The 20,317-nt window shown below is 41.5% G+C and overlaps 1 long non-coding RNA gene across 1 annotated transcript in view; it reads left to right on the top strand.

Annotated features, from left to right (window-relative positions):
- The window catches only part of LOC104941272 (uncharacterized), a 35,922-nt gene extending 22,341 nt beyond the window's left edge, over nucleotides 1-13,581 (top strand). The window contains exon 3 of the long non-coding RNA XR_797881.1: nucleotides 13,489-13,581. This is a non-coding gene — a long non-coding RNA (uncharacterized lncRNA). The remainder of the gene's footprint in view (nucleotides 1-13,488) is intronic.
- The last annotated feature ends 6,736 nt before the right edge of the window (nucleotides 13,582-20,317 follow it).

Below are 20,317 nucleotides of genomic sequence, written 5' to 3'. Positions count from 1 at the left end.
AAGAGAAAACAAAACTTCTGTTTATGCTACCAATTATTAAGTAAGTGGTAATTAAAAACACCTCTGATTGTAGAGGAAAAGCCTTCTCCCAAAACTCAAATAACTTTGTTGCTTTAAGACAATTTCATTAGAAGTTGTCTTAACTCAATAAACATCGATGCAAACTGTTGCGTTGATTTTCTTTGTTGAGCCAAGGCATTTGTTTTTAGAGTGTGGCTTCCAAGCCAATATTTCAAGGATGCTACGTCATCGAGTGCCGCCGAAGTATGTTCCAATCTCCAGCATACTTGAGTAGTGGCTAGAACATGTGTTGGTAAATATGTTACTTTGTTACATTTGTTATCACCAAAAATGTGTTCCGTGAAAGTAAAGCAAGTTCATAATTAGATAGACATCGTGAGGTATTTATTTTCGGTACAGTTTATGTTGAAACCGTTAGAGAGAGTGGCACACTTGTTAGCCTGTTCCATTCTTCTTCGTTTTCCGAAGCCATGGCTTGGAAGTATTCTCGCTTCGTTTCTGAAGGAAGTGACTTGGAAGTACGCGACTACCAAGCCAGCATCCTCGAGATTGAGAAACGGCCCGTGAATATGTAAACTACTCTGTCAATAAGTCATTTCTGCAAAGAACCTCATTTTGTGTTCGGAAAAGAATGTTACTTCCTGAGCAAGGGCTTTCGACATAATAAGTTAAAGAAAGGAAATATGTCACATCCACATCACTCAAAATATTGTACCCATGGTATGTCCAACACTTGCTAGACTTTTGAGTCTTTCTAATACCACTGTTCCGGTGGGATGTTTCTATTATTAACCAGACACGGATACCGTCTCCTCACAAGCTCCTCATGAAAAATAGTCTTTTCCATGTTCCATTTGCTGGCTTCAGTTTCACATATTCATCACTGAGCATAGACTGATGATTTCTGGTTATATTTAAGTCTCCTATTCCACTTACAAGGCAGCTTGAAAGCTCACTCTAATAGAAGTCCCCATAGTTTTGCAGAAATTATACAGTTAATTATCTTCCTAGAAAGGTAAGTTTGTTCTGTTCCCATCTTTCCAAATAACTTGATTTCTTTTTACACCCATTATACTTGCAAATATAAGTTCCCGGGTTAAGTGCCTCTACCTCATTACATTCAGGGAACTCCCTCACTAAGTGCTTTTTTAAACAGACACACAATCACACATGCGTGCACACACAGTTAAACACGCAGTGCTCTAAATACTTCTGATTAAGATGCTGATAACCCAGGGACAGCCCTTACCCCTCTCTCACCTCCTTCTCTCGTGTTCCCTCCAAGGGGCCTCAGTATTCCCTCAGCGAGGGTAGTCATTGGCCCCCGGGTCACAAGAGAAATACACACACACACACACACACACACACACACACACACACACACACACACACACACACACACACACACACACACACAAATGTCCACATTTGGCAGAGGCTTCAGGGCATCATTTATTAGGTGGCTACTCGGTCCATTAGGCCATGTGTTAAATTCTTTGTGTAACTCAATTTGGCAGAGGGTGAACTTGGATGACTATATATAGAACTCTTTGAGCATGTGTGTCCCAGTATGGGTGTGTTTTTATGATCTCATTTATATCTTCATCTGTGGATCAGTAGGAGTGACTCTGCAAACTGACCCAACAAAGGTCCAGTGTTTGAAAGTGAGGGAGATCCTACTGCTGCATTCTAACGCAGGGAGAGTCTTATTGACGTCCATGCTGTATGTTTGATATTTTTGTGCTCGCATGTGGACATGTTTTCTGATCGAGCCCAGCTGAACACTGAAGTCAGTGTGTGTGACTGAAAGACAGCCAGGTTCCAGTATCCCAGGCTCGAGTCAATTATGTAACCCGTGAGTGAGCAGGGTGATCTCCACTATAAAAGGCAAAGAAGAGGGTAGGAGAGAGTCATTTGGCTTGGAAAAATACATTCTTCCCTCCAACAGCATAATACTTCCTCTTCCACAGTCCCAGAGAAACAAATAGTGATTATAAGTTTTTGTTCATACATTACAAAACAAACCTTCCATCAGCCATCTGGCCACCAAAAATGTTTTTTCGTAGCTGTCAAATATTTTAATCAAAAAAGAAAAAAGTGCAGTGTTAAAGTTTAAAAAAGTATTCATCAAATGTTAGACATAATTGACAGAAGAGTAAAAGTAAAAAAATTTTTTTGCATTTTCTGGAGAATCAGATGTGACCTTTGAAGATATATAACACACCCAATAGGGTCATTTAAGACTATTTTAATTGGTATATCAACATTAAAAATCAGTTGTTATGACCAATGATTTTCCACTTTCATTTAAAGAAGAGGATTATGGAGGGTGGTACTGAGCTGGAATCCATTTAATAGTATGGTCACTGATATTACTTATTACTTATGTACCTGCAATTTTCTCATAATCCATTGTGTGAGTTTGTGGATTGTCAAATCAAATCAAATCAAAGTTTATTTATAAAGCACATTTAAAAGCGATTTTTGGTCGGGCCAAAGTGCTGTACATGTACTGTGTTGTATGTGATATCCCCCGGTGCTCACTTGTTGTTTGCTCTAGTTTGACACATTGCATCTGAAGCCCCGGCCACACGAGGACGATATCGGTCGTATCTGCTACAGTTCACTATCAGATAGACGGTTCGGCCACACGAGGCCGACATGGAAACGCAGATAACGATAACGGGTCCCTAGGTGGGTAGATCGGCAAACGAAACGCTCTGTAGGGGCAAACGGCTCCGTGTTTACCCCGATACGATCATTTCCTGATAACGTTGAAGCAATAGCCCCGCCTCTCCCCACCTCTCCTGCTCAGAGATCAGCTGCTGGGCTGTCAGAAGAGGGGGAGGAAAAAAGAGAGGCTCCGTTTTTTATTCTTATTATATAGAGTCGTTATTCATTTGTTTTAAAGCTCAATAAATAACAAAGAAGACCTCTGACCGGCACTTTTCAAATTTTGTCCGGAAGATTTCAACTTTAACGGACATGTTGACCGGCGAAAAAAAATCTAACTGAAACTCTGCTGCATGGTCCCCTCGTCCCTTGGAAGAGGCAGAGAGGTGGGTGTTTATCATCTGCTGGTGGACTACCGGAGAGAATTACAGCAGGAGCACACGCTTGCCTCGGGGAGGGAGAAAAAGAGCCAGAGCGTCCGCAGCGGAGAATAAACAGAAGGGCAACCATGGCAAACTCTTCTTCGCTGCTTTTGTGGCAGGACTACATCGCCACTTACAGGCCTGGCATATGTACTACAGCGTCTCCAGCGCTTTCGAGCGGTCTCGTGTGAGCGGACACGTTTCTGGTGCCTGTTGCGTGTGGACTGAAGACCTTTTTGATAACGATTGCGGTCCGTTTGCGTTATCGTCCTCGTGTGGCTCCAGCCTGAGATCTACCACGTACACTGATATAATCTACCATTAGCCAACTTCGAGCTCCACTGAAGCATCTTTATAACTCAAGTTGCTTCCTGCTCCAAAAGCATCTCAAAAGTTTATTTTCTACAGAAACGTTATGGGTCCTAACNTTATTTTTTTATTTAAATTGGATATTCTATCCAACATGGATATAGCTTCTTTTTTTCACAGCAGCATTGGATCAGTTCAGTTGTGCCCTGCCCACTCTGTTGCCAGATTTGAGAGAAATAAGCAACCAGGTCTATGAAAAAAAGCCCCAAAGAAGCAACACATACATGATGTTGTGTAATTTGAAACCAAAACTAAGGCCTCAGGATGAGTTTAAGACTTGAACATGGTCATTTTTGTTTTGTAACATTGAATACAAAATAGAAAAAAAGTATTTAAAAAAAAAAGAAAAAATCCCGATCCCCGATTTTTTTCTTCCCAATTCCGATCTTTTGAAAATCATGTGATCGACTCCGATCCCCGATCACGTGATCGGATCGGGACATCTCTAATTAAAAGATTTCTGTACGAAGTTAAAGGAAGGCCACTGTGTATTACAGGAGTCGTAGAAGCAAGAAAAAGCAATTGCTTTTGCTTTTGAATGCCCCACTACACAACGTGGAATATTAAAATGTGCAATCTTCTAACAACCCTATTCCTCTGACCTGCAGTCTGACACTATTCTATTGTAGACTGCGGCAGTGGCTCAGTCTGTAGGGACTTGGTCTTGGAACCGAAGGGTCGCCGGTTCACGTCCCGATCGGACCAAAACAAAAAAGATGGAGTGAGCTGGTAGCTGGAGAGGTGCCAGTTCACCTCCAAGGCCACTGCTGAGCTGGTATACTAATATACAAATACAAATACTCTGGTTTAAAAAAAAAAAAAATGTTGTTGTTGTTTAACCTCGAAACTGCTCCCTTGGCGCTGGGTACCTGGCAGCCCCTCTGCTCTGCCACCTCTCCTATCGGCATGTGTGTGTGTGCATGTATATCCTCTGTGTTTGTGCATGTATATCCTCCCCTATGTGTGTAAACACAACAGAGTGGGGAAAGACATTTCCCTGTAAGGAATTAATAAAGTGTATCTTCTTCTTCTTGTAAATGAAAGATGTATTCCATGGGCTAAGAGGGCTAACAAAGACAACCTTTAACAAACATTGACAACCACATGGACACAAACAGGCCTGAATGTGGAGACGCATGCAAAGACGTAATTAGACACACACACACACACTGCTGGAGGGGTCAGAGTAACCTCAGTTGACTCTCCACCATCAGTTAGCAGCGTGGAGCTCAAATTTGATCAATTTATACAAGCAAATAGGGAATTTCTGTTGTGATTGGCGGTTGCTCTCACCATTCAGCTTTTCCACTCTCGCCTCTACTCAGCTCTTTTTACTGAAATAGTTTGCCAGGTTTTATGTAGTAACACGTAGCCCACAAGTTGGCTCGCTACATTTGGCTGCGATTGAGGCGTTTTGTGAATTCAGAGATATTACACAGGATCTCCATCCTTGTCAAGGTAAGTACATGTTGACTTAGTGATCACTGCTCTCTCTGCCCCACCCTGCTATTTAATGCAAATGTGAAAACAGATGCAGGCAGTAGTAACATAGATTTCACTGCCATATGTGCTGTTTGCTCGGACAACAGAAGTCGTCTTGGTGTAATAAAAACACAGTTTCATTGCTAAGGGCTTTCATCGATTTAAAGACTGCTTTTAACAGCATTGTCAACAGTAGCAGGTTTATGGTATGTCTCTGTGTATGACTGACGAATGCAGCACAGTATGCTCATACATGAACCCTTCTGCTAACTGGATTCTGTCTGATAGGGCAGAGTGTAATCAAATTCACGGTAATCCGATTGAACAAACCTGCTACCAGCAGAATGTGTTACTCTGTCAATCTGTCTATGATCTTGAATCGATGTTGTCTCAGAAGGGCAACTTTTTCTGTGTATCCTGGTTGCTTGTTGCCTTGCCAAAGGTCAAGACAAAGGGCCAATTCCAATCCACCCCCTACACCCTACCCCTAGATACTACCCCTCCGTATGCGCATTCGCGCGGAGGGTCCACCACATTAAGTGCTGTTCCAAACCAACAAGTGTGGAGAGGGAGTGGGCTATCAAGCCCTCAAACAGCGAGTCTGCATCAGTGCTGACTTCACCTGCTGCCCTACATGACGGGACTCAATGCTGTGTGTGTCCGTCAGGAAACGCTGTTTACAAGTAGTTCCTGCAAACATTCACTGATAAATTGCGATGTTAACAACCTCATGATAATCTCATATTTTTTTTTATTAAAGATGTTTGGAGTTTTATTTTAGTTTATTAATTATATTTTTTTGTCCAAGAGATGCTGATTTGAAACCGTTGTTACATACATTTACGGCATTTCCTGTTTCTGGCAGAGAGAGGAGAGTTTGTCCCAAAGCTTGCCGCTGTATTTACACCCTCCATCTGACAGGAGGGAGCCTCGTTGAGCTGCGAGTGGGTTGGGTGTGATTTGGAATTGGGCCAAAAGGTGGTCAACTATACCAGTGGTGATTTATTACATTGCATTTAGCTGACGCTTTTATCCACTTATATTAAGTAGGTAATCAGTAATCAGGTTTCATAGAGCCAAAACATTTCAAGTGCTACTCAACTGGCTTTAGGTAAGCCAGTCCTTTATTAGTATATAAGTGCTTTGTTAGTAATTCTATCGCTCGAAGTGGAGTTGAAAGAGATGAGTTTTCAGTCTACGCCGGAAGATGTGCAAGCTATCTGCTGTCCTGATTTCAATGGGGAGCTCATTCCACCATTTTGGAGCCAGGATAGCAAACCCACGTGTTTTTGCTGATGGGAACTTGGGTCCCCCTCGCAGTGCGGGTGCAGCGAGCTGTTTGGCCGATGCAGAGCGGAGTGCACGTGCTGGGGTGTACAGTTTAACCATGTCCTGGATGTAGGCAGGGCCCGATCCATTCACAGCATGGTACGCTAGTACCAGTGTCTTGAAGTGGATTCTAGCAGTTACTGGAAGCCAGTGAAGGGAGCGGAGGAGCGGTATTATTCTTTTTTTTCCTTTTGCTTTTCTGTTTGAAAACTGAAAACTAAATCCTGTTCAATATAATTCAGTCCAAAAGCCCTGCCGTACCATTTCTATAGTTGAAATGTAATGTTTCTTAATCATGTCAGAATTGTGTTAGTTTTGCAAAACAGTACATTTTGAGTTAGTTTGTGGTGGATGCAGTATAATTTGTTTATATCTTGTTCCAAACTTAGATGCAGATGGGTCAAAAACAGCTGGAAAATAACTTTGCTTGAGGAGGATATGAAACTTATAATGGTATTTTTGTAATAAAAATAAATAAAAAGGTAGCCTAACAACATGAGTGACATGCCTTTTACTTTAAATATTTGTTTTAAAAAGCTTTCTGAGCTGATTTATAATCCATACAAATGCAATTTGTTGGAACTATCAAGTGCCATGGAAACGTCGTTAGGCAGAGTGGCCCCAGTGGGATTTGACCTCTAACTGTTGTAGTATAGGTGCTTTGTAGTAAACAAGCTGTTTGTGTCGACTATCAAGGCTGGCAGAAAGGAGTAATGATTTGTGTTATCTGTCAGGAGCTCAATGTGATCTCCAGAGGAATATGATGCATTGGAGAGCATCTGACAGAATACGTTAGAATTCATGTTATGACTTTTCATGCACTACTGTATGTAGTGTGTGTTATTATGCGTTTGATTAACATTTGTGATGGCAAAATGGTCTCATGCCTGCTCCAGTGTCAGTGAATTTGTAGCAGAGTGAGTGTAGGGGAGATTGTAGATGTCTTCTGCCTCAACAGCTGATCTAAGAAGTAGTGTAGGGGTGAACAAACAGAAAACACTCTGTCTCTATCAATCAGGAATGAAGTGTGTAATCTGCAGTCACATCTCTGTATTGGGATACTTCTATCTAGACTCATATGATGTCTTCATTGTCAGTAGTACTCTGTGTGTACAGTGGAAAGCTAACAGGGGTGTGTTTCAGCTTTCAGCAACTAGACAAGACAAATATCAAAGACAAACAGTCAAGAGGACATGATGACACCTATCATATTTCATATGGACAGTTTAGATTAGAGACCCGGATGCTGCTCTGAGACAGTAATGCCATTGTATTTTACATACATATGCAATAAAACAGACCAAGCAAGGGTAATCCCAAGCAGGCTAGATATTGGTGAAGCAGCCTGTTTGATTTGCACACGTACACTTTGTTGCTCCAGTTTGCTCCAACATATTGGATGGAAAAATTATGATTTTAACCATTTGTCAGGAAAACAAATATAAATCATTGACCATAGTGGATTATCAGAATGCTGTTTTATTCTTACTTTGAAAATAAATTCTTCCTTAGGCCATCTTAAAAATTATTTTGTGTCAAATCATTCATTTCAGTGCATATACCAAAACAGAGAAAACAAGATTTATTTTTGATTTACTGTAAGTTTTATGTTGTGTAGATCATCTGCTCAATCTCTAATACTTAAGGCGGTTGTGCATTTCATTTCTGAGCATTGAATGAATTATCTCAGCCGTTTACTGAGAAAAATGTAATTAATGCTTTATTTTTGGTTAAGTGTTCTTTGAAAACCTGGTATTTATCTAGCTGGTGCCATACTACTTACCGGAGCAGGTGGTACTGTAGGTTTTAATTTGGGGCGTCTGTGAAGGTAAAATGCTAGCAGGAGAGAGTAAGTGTCAGATTGCTGTAAAGCAGCATGTTCTCCTTCAGTTTAAAATGTTGTTGTTAAACCTCCTAGGCTTTGTTTCTTGTCTTTGTTTCATGAATAGTCATCACATTCACCCCGCCATAAGCATACAGATATCTGAATTAGGATGGGATTACATCTGTGTCGCCCATAAACTAAAATATAAACTCATGTAGGCAACTCTATGTGCAGATTAACTTTAACCTTCTGCAGAGTTAGGGTGGGACATTTTATGAAGTTAACAAATACCATGTAGCTAAAACTATAATCAAACTAATTGAGAATTTACAATTAAAGGTCTCATGCTTGCTTTCATCGATTTAGCTTTGATGCAAGGAACAAGAGTACAATTATCTGACAAAAATAAAAACCCGCAAGAGGACATGTAGTACGTTTTCTAGTAATGTAGTGCAGAAACAAAACATCATGGATGTGTTTTCAGACAAATTCCCCCCCACTGTTAGTGATGGTATTACTATTTGACAGATTAATTATATTGCAGCAGACTGAAAGGAAACAACGGAGCAAATTACCTCTGAATAAAGAATATTTGATTGAAATGTACGAAACAATATATATCGAGTTGTCAGATCACAGCTGATGGTGACATCCAAGTAATCGTGCATACATACTGTGTAATTGCAGTCAATGATACTTTAATAGTTGTACAACAATGTAGAAATTTGAAGAATTTATTATCACAAGTATAGTGCAGCAACACAGAAACATTATGTTAATGATAATTCTATGGCCCCATTGCATGCTGGGAAGCCATTAGACGCTCCCATTCCATGTACTCTGCATGATGTTGACGTTTCCTATAGGTAGGCCTGACAGTTTTAAACTTCAAGATGATTGGTTATTTATTCAGAACTTTGTGTCTATTTATATGTTGATCTTGATTGACAGCTAAGCTGAAGAACTTACTCCATTTATGTTCTTTTCAGTTGCACGGGTCCAACTGTTTCCAACCAGCCAGAGACTTAAAATGTACAGTATTTGTATTCATCCAAAGGGCATTTAAATTCATCTCCTTTCGTCTAATCCCCCTTTATTACTGAAGTAGATTACAATCAGTGGACAATCTGGAAGCAATTAGAGATGATTTTCACCTGGCTTCACCTGCTCGTTAACGTCACGGAACAGCAGGTGGGCCAGAGTTTGTTAAACCAGAAAATGTTGTTGTGCAACATAACAAACATTAGGAAGTAATGGAAACACAGATTTCTGGAAAACAATGATTAGGTACACACAAGCAAGCTGACTACCTAATAATATATTTCATACCTCAATTCTTTACAGCCACGGACAGAAAAAAAAAAGGCTATTTTTGACAAATAATGGACTCCTGGGATTTGCAAACCGAAAAACATGCTAGCTTGTTGTCTGGAATCATGGGATGCGAAACATAATGATACATCTGTTTATCAAATAATGAAAAAATATTTGATGTTTTGGGGAAACAAATTTTTTCATACCCATAATCAGAACAGGAAATGTGTTTTTAATGTAATTTCTCTGCTAGAGAAAATTCCATCAAAAGTGGAAAATAATTACACCATCCAAAGTAGTTTTTGTGTGTTGTGTGTTTTTGGTCTTGAAAGATAGCTAATACACAATATGCTGTGTATGTGCAATGCAAGTAATTCCTGCTCCAATCTATATCTAACTCTGAGACTGTAACTTTAGGATTTGTGTCAAAAGTAGCATCCAGGCATTGATTTTAAAGTTGCTCGATGAAAACCATCATATGTAACATGTATCTTGTGCTCTAACTCTGACCTGCTGTTCCAGATAAGCACTGAGCAAAGAAAAACATGTCTGAGGCTACAAAAGGTGGAGAATGCTGGGAAATTATGCTTAGCTGGAATTCAAATACTTTTAGGACTTTTTCTTTAAGGTTCAGATTTTATTTTATGCCAATCCTGTTCCAACTCTTATAGAATCAGGGTTTCAGTGGTGCCCTTTGAACAAAACGAGCGCATTTCATTTTTAGTATATTTAATTGTTATATTGCAAATACATACCGTGTTGTACTGGCTATTATCCTAGTCAGGGTAAGAGACAAATCAACAATAACCAGGATATGGTCCTGATTTATTATTATACAGTATGGCATTATCTGAAGTTTTATTGTAATGTTGGTACTGTGTCTAGAAGCCCATAAATCTCAGCTCGTCTTTCTCAGATTTTGAAAATGAATCTCCTGTGATTCTTTTGTGCTTTTGCAGAGGAGCAGTGCTTTTATAAGCAGTCAGAGACCCTTTTTCCATAACTGAATATTACAAAAGAATGAATGAAAAACGTTGACTCAGATGGTTAGATAACATTTTTGAATGAATGCATGATGACCCCAAGAGGCATCAGGTGATGATTTGTGCTGTGAGATTTAGTGAGGCATGAAAGCCGGTGCGACTAACAAAGCCTGTTCATCCCTCAGTCTCCTGTGTGTCACTTTGTCGGACAGAGCCCTGAAATGTGTCAGCCCTTTACTTAATACCTGTCGCGGTTATGTCAAACTAGAGCTTTGGTTATTGTGCCACCCGCGTCAATGTGCCTCCGTATCAGTGTGTTGTGTTTGTTTGAGTGTGTCCCCACTCAACCCTTGACTGATGTAGCTGTAGCCTAATTTTAGTTTATGAGGTGAGGGACCGCTGGGTGTTACCCTAGCTGCCATTTTAGACGAGGATGCTGGGAACGGAGTGCCTCGCGGGGGCTCCTATCTATCGTAATTATCTCAACGCCAGGGGTTGGACAGGGGGCTCGGACCTCGCTCGCCTCCTTGAGCTTCCCTCAGCTCCTCACGTGCACACGTCCAGGAGCTCAGGGGCCTGAAGCGGGTGCCGGCATGGCCTTACAGAGCCTCAGCGTGCCGCGCTGCTATTGGACAGATTTCTATGCCACTGAGGAATATGTTATCTAATGCATACTGTCGAGAGTAGCAAGGATCAACATCAGACAAAATTAGATGTGTGATTTGTCCTATCTTGAGTTATTTGAGTCCCCGATCAGAACTGTATAACACATCCCTCCTGTTTTGGTTTATCATTGTTAAATATCTAGGCACGGTGCAGCCTATTTACACCAGCCTTCTCTCTGTGGGCCGTGTTGTTGGCGCCCTGCCTGGCCTCAGTTCTTAATCTCCACAGGAAGTTTGCATCTGTGTTCTCATTCCCCTGACAGGATGTGCGTGTCTGTGTTATGGTCCCCTGGTAGGACACCACAGATGGCGAAGGGCTGGCTCTGACAAAGTTGGCTCCTCATTTGTTCATCACTAGGTGTATTGACCCGGCCCCTGCAGCGCCGTGACATTAAGCAGACTCTGCTTTTAGATCAGGACCCAAAACGACAAAATACAAAACATTATCTTTTTCATATTCAAGTGGGTCTTTTTTAAGAGGAATTGTGTCTTTTATGAAACGTTCACATGGGGATTAGCTCCTATTATCTGCTGTATAATTGTGCAGCACTCCTCATAATGACATCATCTGCATTTGTCATGCCGAGGGGGGGCCGTATCCCACCCAGCTGGTAGCTTTCTGTTGATGCTGTCTCTGATCTGTGTTCCCCACATCAAAAGCAGACATCCCCCGCTGAACTCACCCCCCCTGTCCCCCATCCTCTCCACCCAGACTCTGTCACACACAGCTGTTTCCCTCATGCATCTCTCTCTGCCCACCGAAGCTCTGATGCATCTCTCACCCACTCCTCTCCACCTTTCTGTCTCTCACCTCTTATTACCTCTCAGCGGCTTTAAATCTTACTTCCAGTTCACTGCTTTTATTCTCTCTTGCCTCTCTCATCTGTGACTCTATCTCTTTTTCTTCTCCTCCTCTCTCTAGCACTTACTCTGTTTGTCAATATGTTTTTCTCTTTCTGAGTCACCCCTCCTCTGTACCCCTCAACATTCAGTTTTTCTCTTTATGACTAGCATGGGATTTTACTGCAAGGACTTCAATCTCTGGATACACATTAGAATAACACTTGCGGTGAGAAAACATTAAAATAAATGTCCCCTTCGGTAGAACTTTGAGGTAATTTTAGAGACTACATTATAACCATGGCAATAGTAAAGTGATTTCCTGTATATTAGACAATGTACTGACTATATTAGTTATTATAACAAAGGATTTTTTAGCCCGACACACCTCCCTATCAAAATGAAGTCTCACCTCAGAGTATTCCCATAATGACTAAATACCGGCGGAGCTTTAAGACTATACATAGTGTGTCACGTTCTCTCCTTCTCACTTTTGCCTGACACATTTGAGGCTGACGTAAGGAGAGCCTATATTTGGGTGGTGTCATCTACAATATTACAGCTTCCTGTCAGGAGCACCTCCCCTCTCTGAGCTGGATATCTTTCGTGATGCGACACGTGTGACATGTGTCACATGAATCATGCCCAACTTGCTATAAGTAAACTTAAATTGATGCTCCTTTGGTAAATATGAAGAATGTGTTACTAAATGTCACATTAACAACATTGTGTTTGCCTGTCAGGAGAAAAGCCAAGATAAACATTTCATAAACGTTTTCATAATGTACGGCTCTGCTTGTTGACCATTTTTAGGGTTTGTATTACTTCAATTCTCGATTGCAACTCAGCAATTTCTGCCCTGTTGTTTAGAACATTGCACTGCAATACTGTGAGGCTATATAAGGAATGTGATGAGGTTAGATAAGAGTGGTGCTTTTACAACATCAACAAGTGATGGCAATTATGAGCCAAGATAAATCAGATTTTATGATTGCACTGATGGATTTGTTTATACAAATGTCTAATTATGCATGTGTTCACTGGTCTTTAGCTAGACTAATCGTATCACTTAATTGATCATGACCTTTAAAACGACATTACGTCTTGTAATTATGTACTACATTATGTATAATTATGAAACAACACTGCTCTTTTTCTGTCATCATTTAACGGCTAAGCTCTTTTTTGTATGTGGCCTACTATAGTGTTTTGTCAAAGCAAAACTGCATTTCAGTTGATAACACTTTGTTGCAAGTAAAGTTTGTCATTTTTACCTCAAATATTAACTTATAACATTGCTGTGGATGTAGAGATCAGTTGTGTTGTACAGTATAGGTTTGTGTGCATTTAAATGTCGGCAAAGGTTAAAATCCCAAAGTTCCCTCCAGAGGGAGTTTCTCTCTCTCTGAGTACTGTAGTGCCTCTTTTTGTGCCTAGAAGAAATAAAAAGAAGGATGTTGTGTGGGTTTATCCTGCATGTGTTCTGGTCTTGAAAGCACCTATGGGCTTTGAATCTGATTGTTACATTTGTTTTACTAAATCTTCCTCCTCTCTTTGTGTCTCAGGAATCTGAGCAGCCATGACGAAGTCTTACATTTTCAACTGGCAGAAGCACCTGCCTGAGTTCATGCAGGAAGGTGCCTCCTTCGACAGGTTTGATGAGGTAAGCATGATGCAGTTTGCGGTCGCTACACTTGTGAAAAGAATGTAAAATAAACAGCTTCCTGAACTGAAGCATATTATCCCCCGGTCTGATGTAGTGAAGAAGTGAAATGTCCTGTACGTCTCGTATGAGGCCTGTAATGGGAGGTATACAGTACCAGTTTGTCAATAACCTTGTTGTTGGGGGTTATTTGCTTTTGTCTTATTATCATCCTTCATCCTTGATGACCGTCCCCCGGTCAGTCATTAGCGTGCAAACACAAATACACACGCACACACACACACACACACACACACACACACACACACACACACACACACACACACACACACACACACACACATTGTGGCAAAGGCATCTCTTTATTACCTGAGACATCATTGTGGTGGTCCAGGCTCTGGCTGCAGGCAGGACACATTGATCAGCCTCATTAAGAAGCCTCTGTGTGCAGACTGCTGGTCTGCAACACGTCCCCCGAGGCCCAACCATCTCTCTGAAAATATTATATGTGTTGGATCACAGTGACTGAATATGTTCTATATGTTTATTTAAATTTAATTGAAGTCTAATTAGAATTTAGAAATATAATTTCGACTCATGAGAAACAGCTTTTGAGTACAGGAAGTATTGCTTGCTTCTGGGATTTCTGGGAGTGCTAGCTATGTTACTGTTGTGTAAAATGTGAGCTGTATACCTATAAGCCATGATACAATGACAAAGTGCTTTGCCAAAGATTACAAATCTAAAAGACATAATGAACTATATAAATATAAATCAATCAATCCATGCTAATTTCAAACCTAATAATATAGAATTATTTCTCAAACTTGCCTCTTTAGCCAATACCATCCATCCATCCCTGTCATATATTGATTACTTATATAATTAATAATGATAATAATCATTTATTCTTTCATTATGAATTTCATTTGATTAAGTAATACATCAATCATTCATTGTCTTTCATAATCGGAAATGTGCCTTGTCAACGCATATCCAATGTCATGCCAATAAAGGCTATTGAATTTAATTGAATTATAAAAAGGTTTAGACAAATCTTTACCATTAGTAACATAACATTAGTCTCAGCAATTACCCATCATGCTCTCTGTGTCTGTGTGTATACGACACTGTGTATATCTTCCTGTCTTATTGCCCACGTTTCCTCTGACTAACTTAATCAGGACACTAAGCTAGGACATTTGCCGAGCAAAGGCAAATTGTGTCACACACACACACACACACACACACACACACACACACACACACACACACACACACACACACACACACACACACACACACACACACACACACACACACACACACGTCTTGTCACGATTATCTTTGGCCAAAAATGTAGATATTGTCAAGATAATATGCCTAGAACATTAAAATGGCAAAACGAAATACTGGAATCAGATTACCTTACATGTTGTCAAGAAAAAAAATATTGCTAATCCTTCAAGCAATCTTAAATAAAGAAATCATAAGATTCATGTAAAAAAAAAAAGTGTAAGTGTTTCTTCCCATACTTCTCTACCATTATAGCGAGTTGGACAGCTTTTTCAAGTCACTTCCGCTAATCAAAACCAACTACAGTGAACTTATTGTGAGTTTATTTCTTTATTGAGTTCTATATCGTCCCGTTTGTAGTTCAAAAACAGCGCCTGATTAGCATGCATTACACTCCAGTGCCGTGCTCTCTGTGAACAGAGAGGAGAGGGGATTCCCTCAGCACCAGTCAATATCTGCACTGCATCCCCCCATGAACTCTTCCAGAGAATTTCCTCTCGCTAACACACGCACACACAAATACACACATACTGCAGCTACATCAATGCTACGGTGCTGCTCAGCAGAACAGCTGTCTTCCTGTTTAATATCCTGCATGTTTGTTTTAATGGCCGCATATCGCTCTCTATATTGTATTTGATGTGCTAATGTGATGTTGTAGGAGGGAGAGCAGGTGGCACAATATGGCCCCTTTAAACATATCTGTGTGCTCTAACAGCATGTTCATATTTGCTTTAACATTTAAAAGCGTGCCAAGAGAGTGCGTGACACAGAGGAGGAATGTTTTCATTGCCGATAAATAAGTTCATCACTGTAACTCACTGAGGAGCCGAGGTGACTGACGGAGTGACTACTCGCTTCCTCGCATTTGATCATCTTCTTGCATATGCTGATATACTTCTGCTGCTGCATTACGGTGCTAATTATGTCGTTTTATCGTGGATAACCCACAATTATTCCTTGAATTCCACTCTCCTGTACACTTACACACACGCATAGTGGTCAGGTTGTAGGGCCAGGCTCCATAACAAGCAGACAAAGTCAACTGCTGCCTTTTCTTACACATAAATCTATGCCTCAATACCTGTAGGTGACAACAGGAAATGGCTGATACGGATATAAAAATAGAGTCTAGTCATCATTCTCCAGATAAGATTCTCTGAAATACTTTGTAAGGCAAAAATACATACAGTACATGACACCATTTTTGAAAGCAGGGCGCTAAAAACTAATCACAAGTAAATGTTCAAAGCACTGAGAACATACATGCCAGTATTAAAAGTAAAATATTACAGTGGCGTCTGCTTTTGAAAGGATCTTAGTCCCTACTCTCTACACTGCTTTTTGTGCAATCTGACAAAATTCTTTGTATGTAAACTATTGATAGAAAATCAATAAAAAATGTTCAGAATCAATATAGTATCACAGAACATAATATTGTAAGCCTGAAGTGTATCAATACTTTCTTACAGTCCCCTATTCTATTACTTTGACAGCCTCTCAGGTCGAGTTCTCGCTGCCAGATCTCTGGTTTCATAGATTTCATATTTGATAGAGGCTCAACAACGATTACGATTTCAGTTTTTTAACCTGCCGACACAGATTTTTACAATTTATCTATTTGTCTGAGAACTACCTAGAATAAACAGCATACTTTAAAATGTGTGTAACATTTATTTAATGGGAAACCTAAATCCACTCCTGTTTAAAGATAACTTTGCTAACTCCTTAAAATGTGACACGTTTACAGGGGGGTGGTCTCCTAAGTGTCTGATTAGGTACGTTTTACCAAATTGTTTTTCATCACAACTTATCTTGGACTTGCACTTTAAAAAAGCATGTTTTATGTTGCCCTTGTTTGCGATGTGTGCGTGCGCGTGCGTGCGTGCGTGCGTGTGTGTGTGTGTGTTATAGAGAGTGAGACAGACAGGCAGGCAGACACAGTAGAGGTATAAAGAAATGTATAAAGCGTGAGACCCGCAGATGAAAAGCTTCGTCCTTTCTATTATTTTCATGAGAGGCTTGCATTGAGATGCAGGACAACACCAGCAGGGAGATAGCATCTCTTTATCACAGGACAGGATAAAAAGTGGACATTAGAAAAAGTAGGGGAGAGGATAATTGGCCAGAGGGAGAGGGCAGAGATGCAGGTCTCCCTTGAAAAAGAGATCTATGATCTCAATGGGACCAATCTGGTTAAATAAAGGTTTGAAATGAAATGAAATGAAGTGCAATGATAAGGACAGACTTTTTTTGCCAGGCGGCCAATTAATAGCACTTAGGGAAGGCAAAACCTATTCTTTCTGATTGTCTTATGATAAACCTTGTGCCGGTAGCTCTCCTTCCAAAGATTCTCTCGGGGATATATTAGAATGTAATCCTTGTGATCTGCCAAGATATGAACAATCTTTATCAAAGCTTTGCATTGGCTAAAATCTTACCCCCTAAAAACTATATTACATTTATACAAATGTTGTACTCTTTTAGGCATCAGATCAGTGGGATCATACTTCCTCGAATATTGTACGTAATCTGAGCAAAATTAATAATCATTTGCCTAGATATCAGTGAACCAGAACAGAAGATGAGTAAACTATAGTTGGGTTGATCTCAGGTTTTGATTTCCAGTTTGATATGCAAGCTTGAACCAGTTTGATTTATGTGCAAACCTGCTGAATTCCCATTTGAGATAATGACACATTCTGGTCAAATAAAATAAAACTTACATGCCAACATGCCAACGGAGAGTTCAGTTTTTAGAGCTGGCGGTCCAGTGTCTTCTGCCAAGTACAAGCCTGTGAAAAGAAATTCAAGCAATGTCATGGCTGTCATGGCTGTGATGCCTGGCATGGCTGGCATGGCTGGCATGGCGCTGAAACCAGCTTGAATTGCATTAGTTATAAGCAATAAGACAACATATTTAAAGTATTTTATGTTTTTCAGGCAATATTTAAGAGATCACTTATGCTGTATATTCACAAGTATAACAGGGAGTGGGTGGGGAGGTGCTGAACAGTGAATCATCAGTTTGTTTACTAGGAGGTTGAGGTGTCTTTGGGGTAATAAGAAAACTAAAGCCCCGGACTGATGCATCTGTGCCTGCTACATTCTTGGATGATCACATCAAAAACAGACAAGCCATCGACTTGAGTAAATTGCAGGAAGAAAGTCATGGACGACACTTAGTGGTACATTTGGGTATAGGTCCGATATTTGGCTAAAGGCTTTTTCATACTATTTGCATCTGAGTGTCCATGAGGGTCTGCTATAGTCCTTGTGATACACATTATTCACCACATCAGTGAGGGGTGTGGATCGGTAATATGCATGTTTAAAACACCATACCCTCGCAGAGGCAAAACTGCAGTATGCACGTGACTTTGGCTGTAAGCGACAGTGAAATACAGAACATTTATACAAGCCTTTCATTGCAAACAGGCAAATACAGACTGTATAGAATGAATTGAGAATATATGCTGTCATTGTCACAACAAAAAATGATACGACAATAATCAAGTGTATCAATATTTACTTTACACCATGTGATGGTGAAAATGCTGATTAGGTTTGCAAAGGGGCGGAAACTTTCCGGTAAATTTCCGGGAAGTTTCCGGAAAGTTTTCATGGGAAAATAAAGTGGGGAATTTTGGAAATCGTCATCCCCCCAACCCCAGTCATTAAAAAATTAACAAAAATGCACCCCCTATCCAAAAATCCCCACAAAGTTCCATTCAAAATGTTAAATGAAAAGAGCCCTTATCCCTCCAAAAAGTCCCATTCAACATGCACATGCAAATCTTCCTTCAAGCGATCCTCTGCATTTTTGCTAAACCCTTTCAGTCAACGGGCTCTTCCTGGGCCTCATCAACATCCAGCTCTGAGTCTTCCTCTTCAGTGTCACTGTCCAGTAGGACTGCTCGATTATGGCAAAAATCATAATCTCGATTATTTGGTTCAATAATTGATATCACGATTATTAAAAATGATTATCCTATTACTTTGAAAACATCAATTTATTGGAGAAAAAGTAATAATAATAATACAAAATAATCGTTTTATTTCGATTACGTTGTTTTCGTAATCGTTGCAAGCCATAATCGTAATTGTGATTAGAATACGATTAATTGAGCAGCCCTATGACACGAGGAGTGAAGCAGGCAGGACCCAAACGCAGATCACACTGATAATTCCTTTATTTCAAGGGCTAATATATAACATGGACAAAAACACTCCACGGTGAACTCAGCCACCAACAAAAGACGAACCAACACTGAACACAGGAAGAGACAAGACTATATACAGGGAGGGGTAATCACAAGACGAGAAGCAGCCGGGCAGGGGAGGAGAAACACAAGGGCCACAGGTGAACACAATCAGACAACTAGACACACCAGGGAAACTAACAACAGGAGGAGAAACACAGGGAAAAGGACCAGACAATACACCAAGAGGAAAACATGACAGGGAGAACAGCAAAACACCCAAACCTAGACATAGAAACGTGACATGACATGAGAATCGAGACAGAACCCCCTCCTCAAGGGACGGATTCTAGACCAAAAAAAAAAAATCCGACAACGCCCAGCAGGGTGGGTGGAGGGGGTCCGGAGGACGGGTCTTGGCTGACAGCCCAGGGCACGGCAGAGGACCAGGAAGGGGTCTCGTGCGGGCGGCCCGGGGGCAAGGCAGAGTTCGAGGAGGGGGTCTCGGGCGGACGGCCCGGGGGCAAGGCAGAGTTCGAGGAGGGGGTCTCGGGCGGACGGCCCGGGGGCAAGGCAGAGTTCAAATAGGGGCGAAGACCACAGCGGGCGAACTCAGGGGGCCGGTCATTAGGGCGAAGGCAGCGGCAGGAAGAGTCAGGGGACCGGGCCCGAGGGCGAAGACCGCGGCACTCAGGGGGCCGGGCTCGAGGGCGAAGACCGCGGCTCTCAGGGGGCCGGGCCCGAGGGCGAAGACCGGACAGCTCCGGAGGCTGGGCAGGACCCGGTGTCGGCTGAACAGGAACCGGTGGGACAGGCTTTGGCAGGATCCCCCACGGAAGAGGACCAGGAGCTGGCAGGACCCCCGGCGAGACAGGTGATGGGGGGGCCTCCAACGGAACAGGAAAAGGGGTTGGCAGGACCCCCGGCAGGAGAGTAGTCGGCGGGACCTCCAACGGGACTGGACATGGAGCTGGCAGGACGCCCAGCGGAACCCCCAGCGGAACCCCCAACGGGACAGGACATAGGGTTGGCAGGACCCCTGGCAGGAGAGTAGTCGGCGGAACCTCCAACGGCGCAGGACATAGGGTTGGCAGGACCCCTGGCAGAAGAGTAGTCGGCGGGACCTCCAATGGCACAGGACATAGGGTTGGCAGGACCCCGGCAGAAGAGTAGTCGGCGGGGCCTCCAACGGCACAGGACATAGGGTTGGCAGGACCCCCGTCAGAAGAGTAG

Source organism: Notothenia coriiceps, unplaced genomic scaffold (assembly GCF_000735185.1).
Source record: "Notothenia coriiceps isolate Sejong01 unplaced genomic scaffold, NC01 NC01_scaffold00003306, whole genome shotgun sequence".
In the NCBI taxonomy this organism is placed as follows: domain Eukaryota; kingdom Metazoa; phylum Chordata; class Actinopteri; order Perciformes; family Nototheniidae; genus Notothenia; species Notothenia coriiceps.
This window is presented reverse-complemented; position numbering and strand designations above follow the sequence as displayed.